Source organism: Chiloscyllium plagiosum, unplaced genomic scaffold (assembly GCF_037043375.1).
Source record: "Chiloscyllium plagiosum isolate Xiang-an unplaced genomic scaffold, Cpla_swu_hap1 HiC_scaffold_4, whole genome shotgun sequence".
Taxonomy (NCBI): Eukaryota; Metazoa; Chordata; class Chondrichthyes; order Orectolobiformes; family Hemiscylliidae; genus Chiloscyllium; species Chiloscyllium plagiosum.
In genome coordinates this window covers 54,145,591-54,167,635 of record NW_028270142.1, presented here as the reverse complement: position 1 = coordinate 54,167,635, position 22,045 = coordinate 54,145,591, and the positions used below count along the sequence as shown (strand labels likewise).

General features: G+C 43.2%; 2 non-coding genes across 2 annotated transcripts; both read left to right on the top strand.

Annotated features, from left to right (window-relative positions):
- The first annotated feature begins 18,457 nt into the window (after positions 1-18,457).
- On the top strand, positions 18,458-18,622 carry LOC122549619 (U1 spliceosomal RNA). The gene has a single exon (XR_006311616.1). It is a non-coding gene; the product is annotated as a U1 spliceosomal RNA (small nuclear RNA).
- Positions 18,623-20,011: 1,389 nt separating this feature from the next.
- trnag-gcc (transfer RNA glycine (anticodon GCC)) lies at positions 20,012-20,082 on the top strand. The gene has a single exon. It is a non-coding gene; the product is annotated as a tRNA-Gly (tRNA).
- Positions 20,083-22,045: the final 1,963 nt, after the last annotated feature.

Here is a 22,045-nt window from a genome sequence, read left to right as displayed (position 1 = left end):
GGTTAATATCTCAGCTGACTTTTAGGTCCTTCCTCAGTATTCTACTGGAGTGTCAACTTTGAGATTTGTGCTTAAGTCATATTTGATCCAATAGCAGATTTGACTGTGGCTCTTTGACTCAATCACTGCATTAGTATCCAATCTCTAGGTTTCATGTTGTAAGTAATATCAAATAAAGATTTTCCATGAAGCTCACATCTTCATGATAAGTTCTTGCTAACATCTGCAATATCTTCAGCTTCTGGACAACATTCAAACTTGGCAGAGATGAGAATGGCTGAAGTGTACACAGACTCCTGAGGTTATCCCAACCACTAGAATGACAGGTGACCTGGGAAGGTTGATCCACTGGTTCTCAAAGTTAGGTGGAGGACCTGCTGTTGTTTTTGAGAGACTGAAATATGTTGTTAGTTAATGTTACAGCCTTCACTGACTTTTCATTATTTTTATCTTATAATTTTATCAATTTTGGTTTGGAGCTGTGAACTGGCAACTGTGACTTAAAGATGACTTTTGGACTCTGATTAACAGCTTATGCCAAAACAAAAGACCAAATAAGCACTTGTTTATTCATGAGGCCAGGTCTTGAAGTTAATTGCAGAATTGCAGATCAAAGGTTCTGCACATGCCTCATTATCAGGGAAGCGTATTGTTTAAACAGACAGCAGAAGTCGGTTGTTAATGAAGTCAGTACTTGGGAAGTCTACTTATCTACTTATCTACTGAAGTAGATAGCAGGTGTTGAATTGTAACTGGGAGCTGGTGGAGGAGACAGTCAATCTATCAGGGAGTGGCCAGTATTTTAACTGAGTTTTGGGCTGTGTTTTCTGAAAAAAATGTCTGACTGTTTATGCTACAGTATGAATTATCTGAGTGAATTGTAAAAGTGACCATGATGAGCATCTTCAGAAACTCAACCAAAATACATCATCTATGCTACAGAACAACACATAGTGAAAACTACTTCAGTAATCTGGCCAGTTTCGTTATTTTCCTTTACTTATCTGTTAACTGTGTTTGTCTATCTTTTGCGTGAATGGGAGTGAAATCAAATGGCTTTAGTTTTAAAAATATTGATTAATTATTACTTTATTGTTTAATTTTGCTCTGATAAAGTTATTGTGTTGTAATAAATTACTAAGTATTTTAATATATAAACTGGCGTCTGGAATTAATTATTCACAGAATCTGGGATTGGTTATTCAAAAGTCTGTTTCAGCATCATTGGGTTTAACATTTGGGGTCTTTGAAGGTTGTAATTTTACTGTGTTGTGAATACAGAGGTAGAAAGATTGATTTAGTTTAGTTGTCTGTCTCCTTGTCATAACACTAAGTGTAAAAGGATAAGTTTATTCCATCACATCATGCAGGCAATGAGCAGCAGAATTGTTGTCTCTGAATCCTCATAATTGTTCTCCAGGGGATCACTTACAACTCTCTGCTTTTTCTCCTTACAGGAAAGCACAGTGCAAAATTACAGGGTGAGGCAGAGCACAGGGGGCTAGTCCTCCAGTGACAGACACCATGACAACTACTGACAATGTTTACCCAAATCTACTACACTGGGTAGGAGATCTTTTTCCAGGAGATTACAGAAATCAGCAATGACCTTCGTGAAAGCCTGAGCCCCCTGGTTACATAAACTGCTTCTATTTAATTGCTCACGCACGTTGAAAGAGCCAGCCTCCCTGCCAGAATACGTTGTTGTAGGATTCTTACTTCCTCCCGGCTGGGTGTCTGTGATCAGCCCCTTTGCCTCATGAATAGTATGCGGTGAGGAGAAAGCACCCTACATTGGTTGCTCTGGGCAGAAACGCGCAGGCCAATATGGATGAATCAAGACAGGGTGAACTTATATTTAACAAGTTGTAAATAATCTGTCAAGTCAAAACACCACACTTTCAGAAGTGATTTGGTCAAATATAGCTTTAGCTCTTCAACATTACTGCTTGATGGCTTTCAACTTGATAGTTTCATGGAAGAAGAACTCCTCTACTTTTCCCTCACCTTGCTGACCCTGTGAGTTCCCTTTTGAACAGAAATTATCAAGAGGTAAGAGGTACTCTGGCTGTTTCCTTGATTAAGTAGAGTAAGGAGACTGGTTAATGCCCCTTGTTAACTATTCCATGCCATCCTAAGTCAGACAATGGCAGCCATGACCAATATGTATTGAGGCCTCCTAGAACAAAGATGCAAGATTCCTCTGAAAGCAGCTATCTCTGAGGCATCTCTATGCATACCATTGCGAGAATGTGTTCCAACCAGGTACCTCTAGCCGTTTTTAAATCCTCCACCAAAGGCATCATGGCCCTTTGGTGACACTATACCCAGTTCTGGAACATAGGCCTCCATTGGCACCAGCTCATTTGTTTTGGGCACCCTCAGAGGTCTCAACCTCTCAAGTTAGTAGAGTATCATTCTCCTTGAGATATCCATGTTTAATCCTGTTAAATATACAGTTGACTTTGATTATAGATTTGGTTATAGACTCTAACATGCCATTGCAGTTAACACCTGGTAGTGCCATACCTAACCTTATAATGGAGGAGCATTGTTTCTTAATGTCAACACAGAGACATGAGGGGTTGAAATGGAACAGGTGTTTATTATACTCTGAATAAACATCAGAGTATCGGCTGGAAGTGAGGGTAATGTGCCTTTGCAAAGAAGGCCTGGAAAGAGATTCTGTGGTTTTTGTAAAGGTTCATCTCAAGCAGCTCTGTGATACAGAACTCTGTGCTTTAAAGGCTATTCCCAGGTACACACACCCAGTTAAACATCAACTGTGGCTAGAGGACAATCAACCGAGTGAGAGATGCACTTTGGTCTGTCAGAAACTTGCTTGTCTTTCAGTGAAAGACATATGGCCGAGTGTTGCAGATGAGTACAAATCAAGATCCAGAGCTGGATACTGAGGGACACTCTAAAATTTTGTGCAGCTATCTTAAAGAGACAAAGGGAAAGTTTGTTATTTAAACCCTTTCAGTCATTATATACTGAGGTGATGGAAAATATATAGAATCTTTTAAGCTGTATGCCTGACATTGAACATCTATTGTGGTTATTAAAACATTGCACTGTTAGTGAAGCACCTCAGAAAGGAACATGCTTTGCACATTCTCTGCAAACAAAAGGAATTTCTTCAAGTCTTGAACAATTTTTGTATTACCTGAGAGCTTTGGGAGTATTTATTCTCCATTGTTTTCTCCAGAGTTCACTTGCTAAACCAACTGACACCTTTTTCTCCTGTAGCATCTGTGGAGAGAAATCAGAGCCCAGTGACCTTTCTTCAGAGCCCAAAATATTCACTCTGTTTTCTCTACACAGATGCTGTCAGACCTGTTAAACTTTTCCAGTAATTTCTATTTTTGTCTCTGATTTAAAGCATCCACTGTTCTTTCAGTATAAATTACTGTGATTGTTTGAAATTGGCATTCTTGCACTGGTTCTGATTGTATACTGAAAAGCTTTGGCAGCATGTCTCTAGCAATATTCAAGTTCTGTACTATCAATATACTGTTTAAAAATATTTAACAAGGCAGACATTGTTTCCTGCACAATTCCAGATAATGCACGAGGGCAGAAGCAGCTTTGGTTTTCTGATACTTAATTTTGTAAAAAAGTGTAATTTATCACACTACATGTAAATCAGAAGGAATGTGACATCAGTTCCTTTTTCAGATGCATATGATATATATCTGTCACCCACTAAATAAGACATAACTCACTGTTAATGCAACTCTTCTCTGAAATCTCATGTGATATTTCTAATAATTGAATGTGGTCATTGCAGATAACAACTGTGAATCTTAATATAGCATTTTATAAAGTGCAATATCCAACACAATAATACCAAGAGTAAAGCAATGTTCCTCAAAATGCTTCAACACTGCTGATGACTGTACAGAATTGTATGGCATCTTTTCAGAGTTTGCACTGTACACAAATAAAGTTTTATTTTTTGTAAACAAATAGGAGAAAACTGGGCAAGAAAGTACAACAACAAATATAAATGTATTGCATACATATATATTTATATACCTGTGTGTATACATCTGTATATATCTTTCATTTATTTTTATATTTGTGCCAATTACTGTGTATTTTAAAATGAGTTAATTTGATCAACTTTCAAATATTCTGACATAGATGTCAAAATGGAATACACGCAAAAATTGGTTGCATTGTATGTGATTATCCCATGCTGTTCAATATAATGCAAGTAGTATGCAAACTTAATGCTAAATATAATGATTATGCTAAGCAATCCAATACTGAGTATGCTGATCAGTAGCTGCACACTTGAGCAAGTGACACAGTTTCCCAGACATACTTAAAGTTCTTCTGTATCATTTAAAGCCAATATGCACATCTTAAAGGGAAGATGCACCTGGAAGTGCGGTTGGAACTCCTTTAAAAGAGTTGAAAACCGAGAGAAAGTTACACAAATGGAAGAACCAAGCAGACAATGTCCAGGTTCTCGGAAGACAGGCTGGAGAGTTTTGTATAGGAAGTGAACAGGATGAGAGAAGTTCTCTTCCCTCTCGGCCCAGAAGCCCCACCAGACAAGTACTGAGAAGGCAGTGAGAATGGATAACTGTGGTGGTCCATGACAGCAGTCTAGCCTCAAGAACCTGGGCATGGTGACAAAAGACCACACTCAGGTAATCAAGGTTATTGAAAATATCGAATCGTGTCGTAAGGCTGTTGAGATGATATATACAGATTTCCAGAAGGCATATGATACAGTGCCACATGACAGAGTCATGAGAAAAGTTATAGGTCATGGTATAAAAGCAACAGTATCCATTGAGTGATAGGAAATAGAGAGTAATGGTCAATGGACATTTTTTTGGGCTGAAGGAAGGTTTCTAGTGGAGTTGGTTTTAGTGTAGTGGGCCCCTTGCTTTTCCTGATCTATATTAATGATCTGGATCTGGGTGTGCAGGAGACAATTTCAAAGTTTGCAGATGAAATGAAACATGGAAGAGCTGTAAATTGTGAACAGGGCAGTGTTGAAATCAAAAAGGACATTGCCAGGTTGGTGTCATTGGTGGATATGCGACAGATGAGATTCAGTGCAGAGTAGCATGAGGTGATACATAGTTGGAAGAACATTGAAAGACAATATAAAATAGGGGTACAATTCTAAATGGGGTGAGAAGCAGAAGGATCTTGGCATATATTTGCACCCAGATTACTGGAGGTGGCAAGAGCAGAAGGTGGAGAGAGCAGTTAATAATGCATGCAGTGTCCTCGTCTTTATTAATGGACATGAAGCACAAGAGCAAGGAGTGGTCAGATCTGTTCTGACCAAGGCTGGAGGAGTGCACTGTTGTTGTCGTTCCACTACTCTGCAAGTCACGACATAAAATAAAAATACAATTACCAAGATGGCCAATTGATTACTTTTTCTAAATTACGTTTTAAATAAATAGATCTTCAAACCAGGCTTCTTGATAAACATTGCAATTGTAATCGTAATTTTTTTGAAAAAAAAGTTTTCAATAAAGATGCAATAAGTTGTTAACTCCCAAGGGGAGTAATGTTGAAGTATGAATGCCTTTTCTTCTAAATATTCCCAAAATGCACATAGCTATACCAATACACTTCAAGAAAAGAACAAGAAAAAGCAAATATCTGCAGAAATTTGTTTCCTGAAAAACAACCATTTTTATTCAAGCTTTATTCTTGAAGACAAGAGTATAAAACGTAGGATGTTCTAAAGTCGATGGCTCTGATATTTTGTGCTAATTATAGTCATGTATGGTTGTATTGGAGTCTCTGCAGACACAACTTGCTCAGGAAATGTAAGATTGAGAAGTTCCCCCAACTACTGTTTTAAGAATAATAAAGAGATTTCATCTTGAATCCAAAAGGGGGTTCTTTTCAGGAACGGGTGCACTGAACCTTCCTCACAGGTTTCTTGTCTACCAGTTGAACCAGATAAAACAAGAACATCTTCAACTCATCGTTCAAACAGTGCAGCTGGGTCCACAGCAAAGCAAGTCACTACCACTAGCCATGTGATTTCTCAGAAGTCTTGTTTTTAAAAGTCTCTATGTTAACCTTTCATCAGCCTCTTTTAAACAAATAAACTCCAGGTTTTTGCATAAAACTTGAAATTAATTAATTTTTCACAATCCTTCAAAATGAAAGCCCTCAAAGGAATATTAAAATGTCTTTGTAAAACATCAGGTCTGTATTCAGGACAGTGGGCATTAACAGGATTTACGAAACAAAACTATATGCTGGGGATGGTGAAGAAAGACCTCTTCTGAAATGCTACACACTCAGACACTCGTGCCATGTAATCTGGCATCATTATCCCATACTTCCTGAAGCACATGCTTGTTGGCCATTCTTTGTGTAAAGATGTATTTAGCCTTTATTCCATAAGCTTAAAACTGCACATATGGCTTATATACTTTCAGTCACTCTGCAACTACCTGCTGACCAGTATGTGGTGTGGAGGCTGAAGGTTCGACACTCGTAGCTACCAGCTCAATGACTTTGCATTACACTGACTTTAGTAGGTATTACAAAGACAAGATCTGCACTTGATGAGTCGCCAGGCTTGGATGGGTTGCAGTCATCAAAAGTGTGGTGCTGGAAAAGCACAGCAGGTCAAGTAGCATCTGAGGAGCCAGAAAATCGACATTTTGAGAGAATTCCTGATGAAAAGCTCATGACTAAAACATCAATTCTCCTGCTCCTCAGATGCTGCCTGACCTGGTGTGCTTTTCCACCACCACACTCTCGAAACTGGTCTCCAGCATCTGCAGTCCTCACTTTCTCCTCCTTGAATGGGCTGCAGCGAGAGGAGAGGAATGGGTAGTGTGAGTTCTTACTTTCCAGAGGGCAAGTCACACATGTTCTACTGCAAATGACTTGACAATGTACACAAACAGACTTATGTGTATATAGACAGAGAAGGTCTATTGCCAGGTGTGTCAGGGAACATACTTTCACTGTCAAGGAGAAAGGAGAAACTTTGCAGAACTCTCCAAGAATGTCATTGAGGAAATAACACAAAGTTTGTCTGCTCCTTAGATCATAACAAACAGGCATGGATTAATGGTGATCCATTTTTGGGAGCAGTCCAATTTCGGGCAGCACATCAGCAAACCTCAGAAACCCTCATATGGTGAGAGATGTAAATTATTCCAAAGATATACTCCACGGTTCTGCTTGAATCAGCGTGAGAAATGTATTAAGGATCAAATGGCGTGGATATCATAACAAAAAAGAAGAGTAAAAATAGACTGACTGTTTTCTACAAAATATAAAATGTTAGGAATTAACAAAAACAAGTACCTGGGGCCCTCCATCAATGATAAAACATGAAGTAAACATTCACACGAGCTACAAAGACTAATGTTTCCAGGACGGTGTATCAATAATCCACTTTCCTCTCCAAATCTCCTTTGATTCAAGAACTATCCTCCCTCCTCTCCCCATGTCATCTCCATCCCTATCCTGTCTTTTCTCCTCTCCCTGCCCTGTCCTCATCCCCTCTCCCTGTCACTTTCCATTCACCCTGTTAATTCTCACATGCCCTGTCACCTCTTTCTCACCCTGTCACCATTAAACTCTCTTCTACCTTAAGGACTTATCTTCCTGGTACAGGTTTTCTCCTGGTGTGAAGTAAATGAGGTGGAAATAGTATGCTTGTGCCCATAATGCCATTTACATAGATCTACCTTGGATAAGGCAGTAGTTTTAGAGTCACATATGAATAAGAAAGCAAAATATGGCAATGGCAGGTAAGAAAATGGCTTGGAATCCACAATTACAAGTCCCTGCCTATTAACATCCCCTTTCTCATCCCTCCCCTTTTCCTGCCTATCACCCTCAACTATCTTGTTAATCAAAAATCTGTTCAACTCAGCCTTGAATATATATTGAATTTCAGCCTCCAGTGTTCCCTAGATTACAGAAGATGAATTAACAAATTCCTCCTCACCTCCATCTTAACTGAGAAAACTCTTACATTAACAGTCCTCCCCTTTTTTTAGCTATAATTTCTCGCATTTATCCTGTCAATACCCTTCAGAATCTTTCACGTTTCATAAGATCATTTCTCATTCTTTTATGCTCCAATTGTAAAGACCAAACTGCACAACCATTTCTCATAAGGTAACCTTTTCACTCCTGGGAATCAACTGAGTGTACTATCTCCAACACAAGCATATTCCTTAAGCAAGGAGACCAAAACTTTAAAAACTTCAATCACAAAGGGTCATTAAGGAATTCAAGTAATCTAGAATGTCCAATGAAGTTTCAGAAGATGAGAAAACTCAAAACTTCTGCAAAGTTAAATAGTGGACAGAGAGTCATAGAGTCATAGAGATGTACAGCATGGAAACAGACCCTTCGGTCCAACCCGTCCATGCCGACCAGATATCCCAACCCAATCTATTCCCACCTGCCAGCACCCGGCCCATATCCCTCCAAACGTTTCCTATCCATATACCCATCTAAATGCCTCTTAAATGTTACAATTGTACCAGCCTCCACCACATCCTCTGGCAGCTCATTCCATACACGTTCCACTCTCTGTGTGTAAAGGTTGCCCCTTAGGTCTCTTTTATCTCTTTCCCCTCTCACCCTAAACCTATGTCCTCTAGTTCTGGACTCCCCGACCCCAGGGTAAAGACTTTGCCTATTTACCCTATCCATGCCCCTCATAATTTTGTTAACCTCTATAAGGTCGCCCCTCAGCCTCCGACGTTCCAGGGAAAACAGCCCCAGTTTGTTCAGCTTCTCCCTATAGCTCAAATCCTCCAACCCTAGCAACATCCTTGTAAATCTTTTCTGAACCTTTTCAAGTTTCACAACATCTTTCCGAGGAAGGAGACCAGAATTGCACGCAATATTCCAACAGTGGCCTAACCAATGTCCTGTACAGCTGCAACATGACCTCTCAACTCCTGTACTCAATACTCTGACCAATAAAGGAAAGCATACCAAATGCCTTCTTCACTATTCTATCCAACTGTGACTCCACTTTCAAGGAGCTATGAACCTGCACTCCAAGGTCTCTTTGTTCAGCAACAAAGGACCATACCCGAGGACTATACCATTAAGTGCATAAGTCCTGCTAAGATTTGCTTTCCCAAAATGCAGCACCTCGCATTTATCTGAATTAAACTCCATCTGCCACTTCTCAGCCCATTGGCCTGACGTAACCCTCTTTGCTGTCCACTACACCTCCAAGTTTGGTGTCATCTGCAAACTTACTAACTGTACCTCTTGTGCTCACATCCAAATCATTTATGTAAATGACAAGAAGTAGAGGACCCAGCACCGATCCTTGTGGCACTCCACTGGTCATAGGCCTCCAGTCTGAAAAACAACCCTCCACCAACACCCTCTGTCTTCTACCTTTGAGAGGTGACAGGGATATGAGAATTGAGAGGTTGAGTGGAAAGTGACAGGGAGAGGGGAAAGGACAGGATAGAAATGGAGATGACATGGGGAGAGGTGGGAGGATAGTTCTTAAATGAAAGATGATTTGGAGAGGAAAGAAGATTATTGATACACTGTCGTGGAAACAATGCTCTTTGTAGTTTGTGTGAATGGATACTTTATGTTTTGTCATTGCTGGAGGGCACTAGGTACTGGTTCCAAAAACACACAAGAACACCATCCAGGACAAATCAGCCTGAGTGAATGTCACCACATCCACACCCTCCACTATAGGCACTCAGTAGCAACAGTGTGCACTTTCTACAAGATGCATTGCAGAAATTCACCAAAGATCCTCAGACAGCATCTTCCAAACCCATGACCACTTCCACTGACAATGACAAGGATAGCAGATACAACAGGATACCACTATCTGTAGGTTTACCGCTAAGTCACTCATCATCCTGACTTGGAAATGTATCACTGTTATTTCACTGTTACTGGGTCAAAACCCTGGAATTCCCATCCTAAGAGCATTGTGGATCAACCTACAGCACATGGACTGGAGAGATTCAAGAAAGCAGCTCACCATTACCTTCTCAAGGACAACCAGGGATGGACAATAAATGCTGGCCAGCCAGTAATGCCAAAGTCCCAGGGTGGCACAGTGGCTAGCACTGCTGCCTCACAGCACCAGGGTCCCAGGTTTAATTCTAGCCTCGGGTGACTGTCTGTGTGGAGTTTGCACGTTCTTCCCATGTCTGTGTGGGTTTCCTCTGGGTGCTCCTTATTCCTCCACAGTCACAATGATGTGCAGGTCAGGTAAATTGCCCTTAGTGTTAGGTGCATTAATCAAAGGGGAATGAGTCTGGGTGGGTTACTGTTTGGAGGGTCAGTGTAGACTGGTTGGGCTGGTTTCCACACTGTAGGTAATCTAATTGTTTTAAAAAATCAGCTTTTCCATGCTCATCTGAAAAATTTCAACCTAAAGTTATTTCTTAAAAATCATTACTTCAGAATAAATTCAAGGTTGTGGTTAAGATTTTCAATAATTTTGACAAAGTTCTGTTTTCAAAGCTCGAAAACTTTGCAATAAACTTCTGTGAATAAGTGAATTGATCAGGCAATTCCTACTAACCTAATTTTGGGGCCGAGGAGGAAGTTAAATATCTCGCTGTTTCTAAGGCAACTGGTACATGAGTGAATTTTTAAAAATTGCAGAGAAAAGTAATATGGCCAAATTGGTTCAACTGATCAGAGCACACACAAGGTAAAGTGGAATGGCATTCTTATACTAGGAGAAAATGAGGCTGATTGGCTTGCAAGTGTACTCTGACTGGAGAACCATTGCCATGATGAATACACGAAACCGACGATGACTGATTGTTAACTGCTGAGCTTTGCTTAACTTTAGATTCGAGAAAGGGTGCTTGTGCTGTAGTGGTAGTGTCCCTACCTTTGAGCCAGGAGACCTAAGTTCATGTTCCACCTGCTCTGGAGGTGTGCTATTACATCTTGATTCGGGAAAATGTTTAAACTTTAAACAGATAGGTTGACTCTGATTCTTCAAATCCCTGAGCAATGAACCTGAAGGAACTGAAAAATAATGGGTTTTGTGCTGTGGAAACTAAGGGCAGAGAAAGTGGGAAGGTGAGTAAAAGATAAACCAAGCATTGTAGAGATGAAGATTGGATTTAATTGAAGATGAGGAGAAAGTGAGGTCTGCAGATGCTGGAGATCAGAGCTGAAAATGTGTTGCTGGAAAAGCGCAGCAGGTCAGGCAGCATCCAGGGAACAGGAGAATCGACGTTTTGGGCAAATGCCTTCTTCAGGAATGAGGAAAGTTTGTCCAGCAGGCTAAGATAAAAGGTAGGGAGGAGGGACTTGGGGGAGGGGCGTCGGAAATGTGATAGGTGGAAAGAGGTCAAGGTGAGGGTGATAGGTCAGACTGGGGTGGAGGCGGAGAGGTCGGGAAGAAGATTGCAGGTTAGGAAGGCGGTGCTGAATTCGATGGATTTGACTGAGACAGGGTGGGGGGAGGGGAAATGAGGAAACTGGTGAAATCCGAGTTCACCCCTTGTGGTTGGAGGGTTCCTAGGCGGAAGATGAGGCGTTCTTCCTCCAACCGTCGTTTTGTTGTGGTCTGACGATGGAGGAGTCCAAAGACCTGCATATCCTTGGTGGAGTGGGAGGGGGAATTGAAATGTTGAGCCACAGGGTGGTTGGGTTGGTTGGTCCGGGTGTCCCAGAGGTGTTCTCTGAAACGCTCCGCAAGTAGCCGGCCTGTCTCCCCAATATAAAGGAGGCCACATCGGGTGCAGAGGATGCAATAGATGATGTGTGTGGAGGTGCAGGTGAATCTGTGGCGGATATGGAAGTTTCCTTTGGGGCCTTGGAGGGAGGTGAGGGGCGAGGTGTGGGCGCAAGTCTTGCACCTCCTGCGGTTGCAGGGGAAGGTGCCGGGAGTGGAGGTTGGGTTGGTGGGGGGTGTGGATCTGACGAGGGAGTCACGGATGGAGTGGTCTTTACGGAATGCTGATAGGGGAGGGGAGGGAAATATATCCTTGGTGGTGGGGTCCGTTTGGAGGTGGCAGAAATGACGGCGGATGATGCGCTGTACATGGAGATTGGTGGGGTGGTAGGTGAGGACCAGTGGGGTTCTGTCCTGGTGGCGGTTGGAGGGATGGGGTTCAAGGGCGGAGGAGTGGGAAGTGGAAGAGATGCGGTGGAGGGCATCGTCAACCACGTCGGGGGGGAAATTGCGGTCCTTGAAGAAGGAGGCCATCTGGGTTGTGCGTTTTTGGAACTGGTCCGCCTGGGAGCAGATGCGGCGGAGTTGAAGGAATTGGGAGATTTGGATGGCGTTTTTACAGGGGGCAGGATGGGAGGAGGTGTAGTCCAGGTAGCTGTGGGAGTCGGTCGGTTTGTAGTAGATGTCCGTGTTGATTCGGTCGCCTGAGATAGAAATAGAAAGGTCGAGGAAGGGGAGGGAGGAATCTGAGACTGTCCAGGTGAATTTGAGGTCGGGGTGGAAGGTGTTGGTGAAGTGGATGAACTGTTCAACCTCCTCGTGGGAGCACGAGGCGGCGCCGATACAGTCATCGATGTAGCGGAGGAAAAGGTGGGGGGTGGGGCCAGTGTAGTTGCGGAAGATGGATTGTTCCACATATCCTACGAAGAGGCAGGCATAGCTGGGGCCCATGCGGGTGCCCATGGCTACTCCTTTCGTTTGGAGGAATTGGGAGGATTGGAAAGAGAAGTTGTTCAGGGTGAGGACCAGTTCAGTCAGTCGAAGGAGGGTGTCAGTGGAAGGGTACTGGTCGGTACGGTGGGAAAGGAAGAAGCGGAGGGCTTTGAGTCCTTCGTGATGTGGGATGGAGGTGTACAGGGACTGGATGTCCATGGTGAAAATAAGGCGTTGGGGACCGGGGAAGCGAAAATCATGGAGCAGGTGGAGGGCATGGGTGGTGTCCCGAACGTAGGTGGGGAGTTCTTGGACTAAGGGGGACAGGACAGTGTCAAGGTATGCGGAGATGAGTTCGGTGGGGCAGGAGCAGGCGGAGACAATGGGTCGGCCGGGGCAGTCAGGTTTGTGGATTTTGGGCAGGAGGTAGAAGCGGGCGGTGCGGGGTTGTGGGACTATGAGGTTGGAGGCGGTGGATGGGAGATCCCCCGAGGTGATGAGGTTATGGACGGTCTGGGAGATGATGGTTTGGTGGTGGGGGGTGGGGTCATGGTCAAGGGGGCAGTAGGAGGAGGTATCTGCGAGCTGGCGTTTGGCCTCAGCGGTGTAGAGGTCGGTGCGCCAAACTACTACCGCGCCTCCCTTGTCTGCTGGTTTGATAGTGAGGTTGGGGTTGCAACGGAGGGAGTGGAGGGCTGCGCGTTCCGAGGGTGAGAGGTTGGAGTGGGTGAGAGGGGTGGGGGAGTTCAGGTGGCGGTTAATATCGCGGCGGCAGTTGGCTATGAAGAGGTCGAGGGCAGGTAGGAGGCTAGCACGGGGTGTCCAGGTGGATGGGGTGTGTTGGAGGCGTGAGAAGGGGTCGTCAGAGGGTGGGCGAGAGTCTTGGTTAAAGAAGTAGGCACGGAGGCGAAGCCGGCGGAAGAATTGTTCGATGTCACGCCGCGTGTTGAACTCATTAATCCGAGAGCGTAGGGGAATGAAGGTGAGGCCTCTGCTGAGGACTGATCTTTCATCCTCAGAGAGGGGTAGGTCTGGAGGGATAGTGAAAACACGGCAGGGCTGGGAGCTAGGACCTGGTATGGGGCTGGAGCTGGGTGTGGGGGCGGGGTTAGGTCTGGGGGCGGGGATGGGGATCGGCGAGGGGGCGGGGTTGGGCGTGGTGATGGCGATAGGCGAAGGGGCGGGGTTAGACGTGGTGACGGAAATAGGCGTGGGGCGGGGGTTAGGCATGCAGTCGGAGATCGGCGAAGGGGCGGGGTTAGGCGTGGTGACGGAACTCGCCGGGGAGGCGGGGCTAGGCATGGAGATAGGCGTGGGGGCGGAGACACATGCGGCGTTGTGGGCGTGTAGGTTAGTGACGTCACTGGGGGCGGAAGTGGCAGCGGTGACCACAGAGACAGAGGTATTCCCCATAGCCGCGGAGGTCGCGAATCTGTCGGCGATTGTCTTCATGGCGATCGCGGAGGCGGTTGTCTAGGCAGCGATCGTGGAGGAGGTTGTTTGGGCGGTGATCGCAGAGGCTGCGAGGTCGGTGGGGGCGGAAGTGACGTCATCGGCGTCATCGGCGGCAGCTATTGCCGCGGGCGATGTAGCGGCCGCGTGTGTAATGGCGCCAGTCTGATTTCGGAGGCCGATGGAAGATTCTGGAACAGTTGAATTGAAGATGTGGCAGTGGTGACAAAAAAAAGTCGCAGCAGGAGTGTGAAAGCAAGTAGGAACGGGAGCAAATCAAAATTTCAAACTTCAGGTTTGAAGCTGTTGAACTCAATGTTGAGTTGCCAAGGCTGTAAATGTTCTAAATGGAAAAAGTGATGCTGTTCTTTCAACTTACATCAGACTTTGCTGGAACACTGAAGCAGGCCAAGGACAGAAAATATTAGATAGTGTATTGAAATGACAAGCAACCAGAAAGTTAGGTTCAATCTTATGGATAAAGTGATAGTGTTCTGGAACGTTGTCACCCAGTCTGCGTGAGGTAGGGAATACTTTATTGTGAGCAGTAAATGCAATAAAGTAGATTGAAAGAAGTACAAGGAAACTGCTCCTTCAGATCTTCGTTGGAGGTGTGTTTGGGGCTTCGGAAAGTGAAGAAGAAGACGTAAATGGATAAGTGTCATGCTTTTTGCGATTGCATGGGAAGATGAAAAAGTACTGGAATGGAGTGGACCAGGGTGTCATGGAGGGAACACTATCTGTGGAATACTGATGGAGATGGGAGAGGAAGATATGTTCACTGGTGGCATTCTGCTGGAGGTAAGGGGAATGGTGGAGCCTTTGAATGCAGAGGCTGATGGGGTGGAAAGTGAAGACAAGGGGAATCCTGTCATTGCTGCGAGTGGGAGGGGAAATGGTAAGGGCAGAAGTGTGGCAAATGGGTCAAGCACAACTATGGGAATCTTCAAATTAGGAATATAGTAACAATATCACAAGCATCCAAGAAGAAGGTGCACCAGCGAAACAGATGCAACAGAGATAGAGAGATAGAGAACCTAAGAGAAAGGAACAGTGTCCTTGCAGGAAACAGGGTGTGAAAAAATATGGCCAAGATGACTATGGTAGTAACTGAGCATGCATTGGGTATTGGTGAACAGTGTATCCCAGAAATGGGAACAGGTAAGTCAAGGAAGTTGAAATGAAGAATCTGAGGTTGACCAGTTGAAGATGAAAGAATGATGGAATTTAAAGCAAAACTTTTCCAATTTCAGGCGATTGTGGAGAAAGGGTTGTGAAAGGGACATAGAATTTTGCACATACCTTGCAAAGTGTCAGGGAATCTGGGACAAATGGAGAGAGTAAGACAAAAGGAGAAATTGTTCAACGTGAAAATGAGCTCAGCCAGGCAGAAGTGGATGGACTATTCAGATCTCCTTTCAAGGAAGAAGCTTAGATTAGATTCCTCACAGAGTGGAAACAGGTCATTTGGCTCAACAGGTCCACAGTGACCCTCTAGAAAGTAACCCACCCAGACACATTTTCCACTGACCAATGCACCTAACACTATAGGCAATTCACCTGATCTGCACATCTTTGGACTGGGAAGGAAACAGGAACACACAGAGGGAACCCATGCAGGGAGAATATGCAAACACCACAAGATAGTCACCCCAGGCAGGAATTGAACCCAGGTCCCTAAATCTGTGAGGCAGCAGTGCTGACCACTGAGCCACCATCACTCCATTTGGATGAGGTATGAATGAGTAGAGAGATTGCATGTTCATGGTTAAGGGGCGATGACTGGGACCAGAAAACTTGAAATCATGGAACTGATGTAAAGCCAGGCAGGACAGCCCTGTTTGTAGATTTGGAGGAAGTTGGTAGAAACAGGTTATGTGGGATTAGAATCTGTAAGGTAATGTTATGGAGAGAAGATCTCCAGAGGAGATGAGGTCAGTGCTGGACTTTGATACAAGAACTAAGAGTCATAGAATCAAAGAGATGAACAGCATGGAAACAGACCCTTTGGACCAACCAGTCCATGCTGACCAGATATCCCAACCCAATCTAGTCCCACCTGCCAGCACCCAGCCCAAATCCCTCCAAACCCTTCCTATTCATATATACATCCAAACGCCTTGTAATTGTAATTGTACTAGCCTCCACCACTTCCTCTGGCAGCTCGTTCCATACACGTACCACCCTCTGCGTGAAAATGTTGCCCCTTAAGTTTCTTTTATATCTTTCCCCTCTCACCCTCAACCTATGCCCTCTAGTTCTGGACTCCCCCACCCCAGGGAAAAGACTTTGTCTTTTATTCTATCCATGCCCCTCATGACTTTGTAAACCTCTTTAAGATCACCCCCTCAGCCTCCTACGCTCCAGGGAAAATAGCCCCAGCCTGTTCAGCTTCTCTCTATAGCTCAAATTCTTCAACCCCGGCAGCATCCTTGTAAATCTTTTCTGAACCCTTTCAAGTTTCACAACATCTTTCCGATAGGAAGGAGACCAGAACTGCATGCAATATTCCAACAGTAGCCAAACCAATGTCCTGTACAGCTGCAACATGACCTCTCAACTCCTGTACTCAATACTCTGACCAATAAAGGAAAGCATACAACACCTTCGCAATTCTATCTACCTGCAACTCCACCTTCAAGGAGCTATGAACCTGCACTCCAAGGTCTCTTTGTTCAGCAACACACCCTAGGACCTGACCATTAAGTGTATAAGTCCTGCTAAGATTTGCTTTCCCAAAATGCAGCACCTCGCATTTATCTGAATTAAACTCCATCTGCCACTTCTCAGCCCATTGGCCCATGTGGTCCAGATCCTGTTGTAATCTGAGGTAACCCTCTTTGCAGTCCATTACACCTCCAATTTTGGTGTCATCTGCAAACTTACTAACTATACCTGTACACATCAAAATCATTTATATAAAGGACAAAAAGTCGTGGAACCAGCTCCAATCCTTGTGGCACTCCACTGGTCACAAGCCTCCAGTTTGAAAAACAACCCTCCACCACCACCCTCTGTCTTTACCTTTGAGCCAGTTCTGTACCCAAATGGCTAGTTCTCCTTGTATTCCGTGAGATCTAACCTTGCTCACCAGTCTCCCATGGGAACCTTGTCAAACACCTTTCTGAAGTCCATATAGATCACATCTACCGCTCTGCCCTCATCAATCCTCTTTGTTACTTCTTCAAAAAATTCAATCAAGTTTGTGAGACATGATTTCCCACGCACAAAGCCATGTTGACTATCTCTAAACAATCCTTGCCTTTCCAAATACATTGTACATCCTGTCCCTCAGGATTCCCTCCAACAACTTGCCCACCACCGACGTCAAGCTCACTGGCCTATAATTCCCTAGCTTGTCTTTACCACCTTTCTTAAACAGTGGCATCATGTTAGCCACCTTCCAGTCTTCCGGGACCTCACCTGTGACTATCGATGATACAAATATCTCAGCAAGGGGCCCAGCAATCACTTCCCTAGCTTCCCACAGAGTTCTATGGTATACCTGATCAGGACCCGAGCATTTATCCACTTTTATGCATTTCAAGGCATCCAGCACCTCGTCCTCTGTAATAAGGACATGTTTAAAGATGTCACCATCTATTTCCCTACATTCTATATCTTCTGTGTTCTTTTCCACAGTAAATACTGATGCTAAATACTCGTTTAGTATCTCCTCCATTTTCTGCAGTTCCACACAAAAGCCACCTTGCTGATCTTTGAGAGGTCCTATTCTCTCCCTAGTTACCCTTTTGTCCTTAATGTATTTGTAATAGCCCTTTGATTCTCCTTAATTCGATTTGCCAAAGCTATCTCATGTCCCCTTTTTGCCCTCCTGATTTCCCTCTTAAGTATACTCTTACTGCCTTTATACTCTTCTAAGGATTCACTCGATCTATCCTGCCTATACTTGACACATGCTTCTTTCTTTTTCTTAACCAAACCCTCAATTTCTTTAGTCATCCAGCATTCCCTATAACTACCAGCCTATCCTTTCACTCTAACAGGAATATTCTTTCTCTGGAATCTTGTCATCTCATTTCTATCTCTCCCTTGCTTTGGTTCTGACTTACCCAATTTAGATTTCAACTGGAATTCCATCCATTATGTTTCAGGTACACCCAGAATTACAGGTAGCTCAGAGACATACAACCTTTCCTAGAAACCACATCCTGCAATCGACACTCAGTACCGAGCACCATCCCACATGCACACTCTTGACATCTTTGTCCATCAGCACTGCCTGATTTCATTTCAAATTTATCTTGCACTTGATTTTCATTCAGTGTCTCTTTCAATGCCTTAATAAGAATTATTTTTCTCTTCCTTTCAGGTTTAAGGAATGCAATCGCCAATAAGTCACAGATACTGACACCAGATTCCCGGCCAATGCACGAGTGGACAATTTTTATACTTACCCGGCAGGCGAGACACCATGATCAACAAGGAGCTTCTCCCAGGATGAGGCTATTCCATTGCACTTCGGATGCACTGATGTCTGCGATGTTCCCAGATGCAGGATACTTGACTGCAAAAGTAGTGGTAGTGGGGGCCAATGCTTATAGCGTTCATTAGTGGTTGAGTGGTAGAATTCTCACTCACCATGCGGGAGGCCTGGGTTTGATTACCGGCCCATGCACTAGTGCGTAGTTGTTATACTTACCTGGGCAGGGCAGACACTGTGATCAGGAAGGAGTTTCTCCCAGGATGAGACTATCTCATTGCAGGATACTTGACTACAAAATTAGTGAGGGACTGCATTGTAGCTTGCATTTGTGGTTCAGTGGTAGAATTCTTGCCTACCACATGAGAGACTTGGGTTCAATTCCCAGCTAACATGTTAATGTACAATTTAGGGTGGCATGGTGGCTCAGTGGTTAATAGTGCTACCTCACATTGTAGGGATCGAGATTTGATTCCTACCTTTGGTGACTATCTATCTGTGTGGTGTTTGCACATTCTCACTATGTCTGAGTGGGTTTCCTCCTACAGTCCAAAGATGTACAGGTTAGGTGAATTGGCCATACTAAATTGCCTGTAGTGTTAGGTACATTAGTCAGGGAATTAAAGCTAATCTAAATGTAGGGGAATGGGTCTGGGTGAGTTATTCTTTGCAGGGTTGGTGTTGGGCTGAAGGGCTTGTTTCCATAGTGTAGGGAATCTAATCACATACTTTATGTTTAATTTATTTAGGCAAATATTCTCTAATTTTATTTATTAGCTATCTCAATTCACATAGAGATGTTCCATTAAATGTCTGAAAACAGAATTCTGTGCTTATGATCCTTCCAGATTATTTTAAAAACTGCCAATGTACATATTTGTAATTTTGCAGCCTGCTTCAAAGCATATTACGCTGAATCTCAGTTTCAATCTTGAGAGTGTTTAAAAAAAAGAATCCATTCAAACAATTTATTTCCTTGCATAAAGCGGGATATGATAGGTTAGTTCAGTAAGCAATATAAATCACTGTTCATGCAGACATGAACTGTTTCATGTCAGTCCATTATTCTTGGGGAAGTGGCTGATAGGTCCATATCAAACCACTTTCAATTCAGTCTGAAAGAAAACAGCCATTTGTGACTCACTGTTTGCTGTTGTTAATCAGCCTGCAGTTTGGTGGCACAGTGGGATTCATGTTTTATGTTTATTGTGGTTTGTGAGCTGAAGCCGAGAGCTTGCCACATCATCATGAGTAAGCCTGCAAGCTCTGGTTACAGCAGTATACAGCTCAGCTTCTTTTTAACATAAGTTAATGCTGCAAACATAATTACTGGACTATTCATAGACAAAAATATTGTTTCAGTGTGCTTTAGAGACAAGCAAAGTTTGCTTATTTTGATGTTTTGCATTTAAATAAACTTGAAAGAATTGGAATACTGGATTAATAACCTTTGTGAAAATTACCTAATGCTCTGTAAAGTTTTGATATGAACACAGAAGGGAAACACAAAAATATCACTTGCATTGGTGGTTCAGTGGTAGAATTCTCGCCTGCCACGCGGGAGGCCCGGGTTCGATTCCCGGCCAATGCATTGGTGTACATCTTTTAGCTAAATCTCTGTGGATAGTTGTACAAACTTTGAACGATGAAAGCTGTCTAGTATAAAATTATTACTTTTAAGTTTCTGTCTATGCTAAAGTTATTCATTTATATTTTACCTTTGCCACTACAGTGCATGAGATTTTGATGACATGAATTTTTAACGAAGATGACTGCTGCATTTTGCTGGTAAAGGTAAAATACCTGCTTTTATAATCTCATACAAAACTGTGGTAGTGCAGATTAGTGGTGCAAAGTTAAACCATGTTAATATATAAAATGAAAAAGAGAGACTAAGGTAAACATTAGGATGAGAAGAGAAATTTAATAATGTAGACGACACAAATAACATGCCAATAATTGATGAAAAGGAGACTATGGCAAGTGAGGACCTAGAAACAATCATTATTACTAAATAGAAACTGTTGGGCGAGATAACAGGAGCTAAAGGTAGATAAATCTCTTGGCCCTGATGGAATGCGGTTCCAGCAGATTGGAAAACAGATAGGACGTTAGCTTAACTTCTGTGCCGGGGAAAATGCTTAAATCGAGAATCAAGGAAGAAATTGTGAGACATCTGATAGAAATTGTCCCATCGGGCAGACACAGCATGGGTTCATGAAAGGCAAGTCATGTTTAACTAACTTACTGGAATTCTTTGAGGACATCACAATGTAGACAATGGTGAATCAATGAATCTGGTGTATCTGGATTTTCAGAAGGCATTCAACAAAGTGCTACACAAAGGCTGCTAGATATGAGAAAGGTGCATTGTGTGACAGACAATGCATTAGCAAAGATAGAAGATTGGTTAATAAACAGAAAGCAAAGAGTTGGGATAAGTATATCTCTTTCTGGTTGGCGATCAATGGCTTGTGGTATGCCTCAGGGATCAGTGTTGGGACCGCAATTGTTGACAATTTAATAGATGATTTAGAGTTGCGGACCCAGTGTAGTATGTCAAAGTTAACAGATGACATTAAAATGAATAGTAGAGCAAAGTGCACAGAGGACACTGAATGTTTGTAGAGGGATAAACGAGTAGGCAAGCATCTGGCAGATGGAGTATAAATTTGGTAAATGTAAGGTCATCCATTTTGGTAGGAATCATAGCAAAATGGAATATTATTTAAATGGTGAAAAATTGCAGCATGCTGCTGCACTGAAGAACCTGGGTGTCCTTGTGCATAAATCACAAAATGTTGGTTTGCAGATACAGCAGGTAATTACCCTATATACTCGTGTATAGGTGGAGTTTTGAAGACCATTTCTAGGCTGAAATTAGGGGGTCGACTTATACACGAGGTATTGTTTTCGAGGAGATGAAATTCATCTTGGCATGAGTCACAAAGTGGGCAAACAAGAGCCAGATCGTTATGTAAAATAATAAATAATGAAAGGAAAAAGAATCATGACCATTATTAAATATTTATCTACAAAATAACTGTCTCCATTCTGCCTGCTAAGGTAGAATGGTACTGTCATACCATATTCCATTTACCATTACCGTAAGTGCATGTAGGTCTACACATATGTACAAAAGTTAACAGGCGCACCAGCAGGTGGTCAGGCCATCTACCGGGGGTATTAGTCCAACACACAATTCATGAAGTAAGAAGGCATTCTAGTCGTCTGAGTCAAGCATATCACCGTATGGATCATCTTCATCCGCACTCTGAAGGGGATCATCAAGTGATTTATCCTCACTTCCATCTGACCATAAATAGTCATCCTCTGTACCATCTAAAGCATTAGAAATTCCACATTTTTTGAAGACTTTCACAATAGTTTCAGTTTTCATCTCCTTCCAGGACTCAACAATCCACTCACATACAGTTGCAAGTAATGGAGCATGCATTTTGCCACCCTTTGTGAAACTTTTTTCCCCTTCTTGCATCCAAGTGTCCCATTTCTTCTGTACTAAGTCCTTAAAAGGCTTATTGATGCTAAAATTT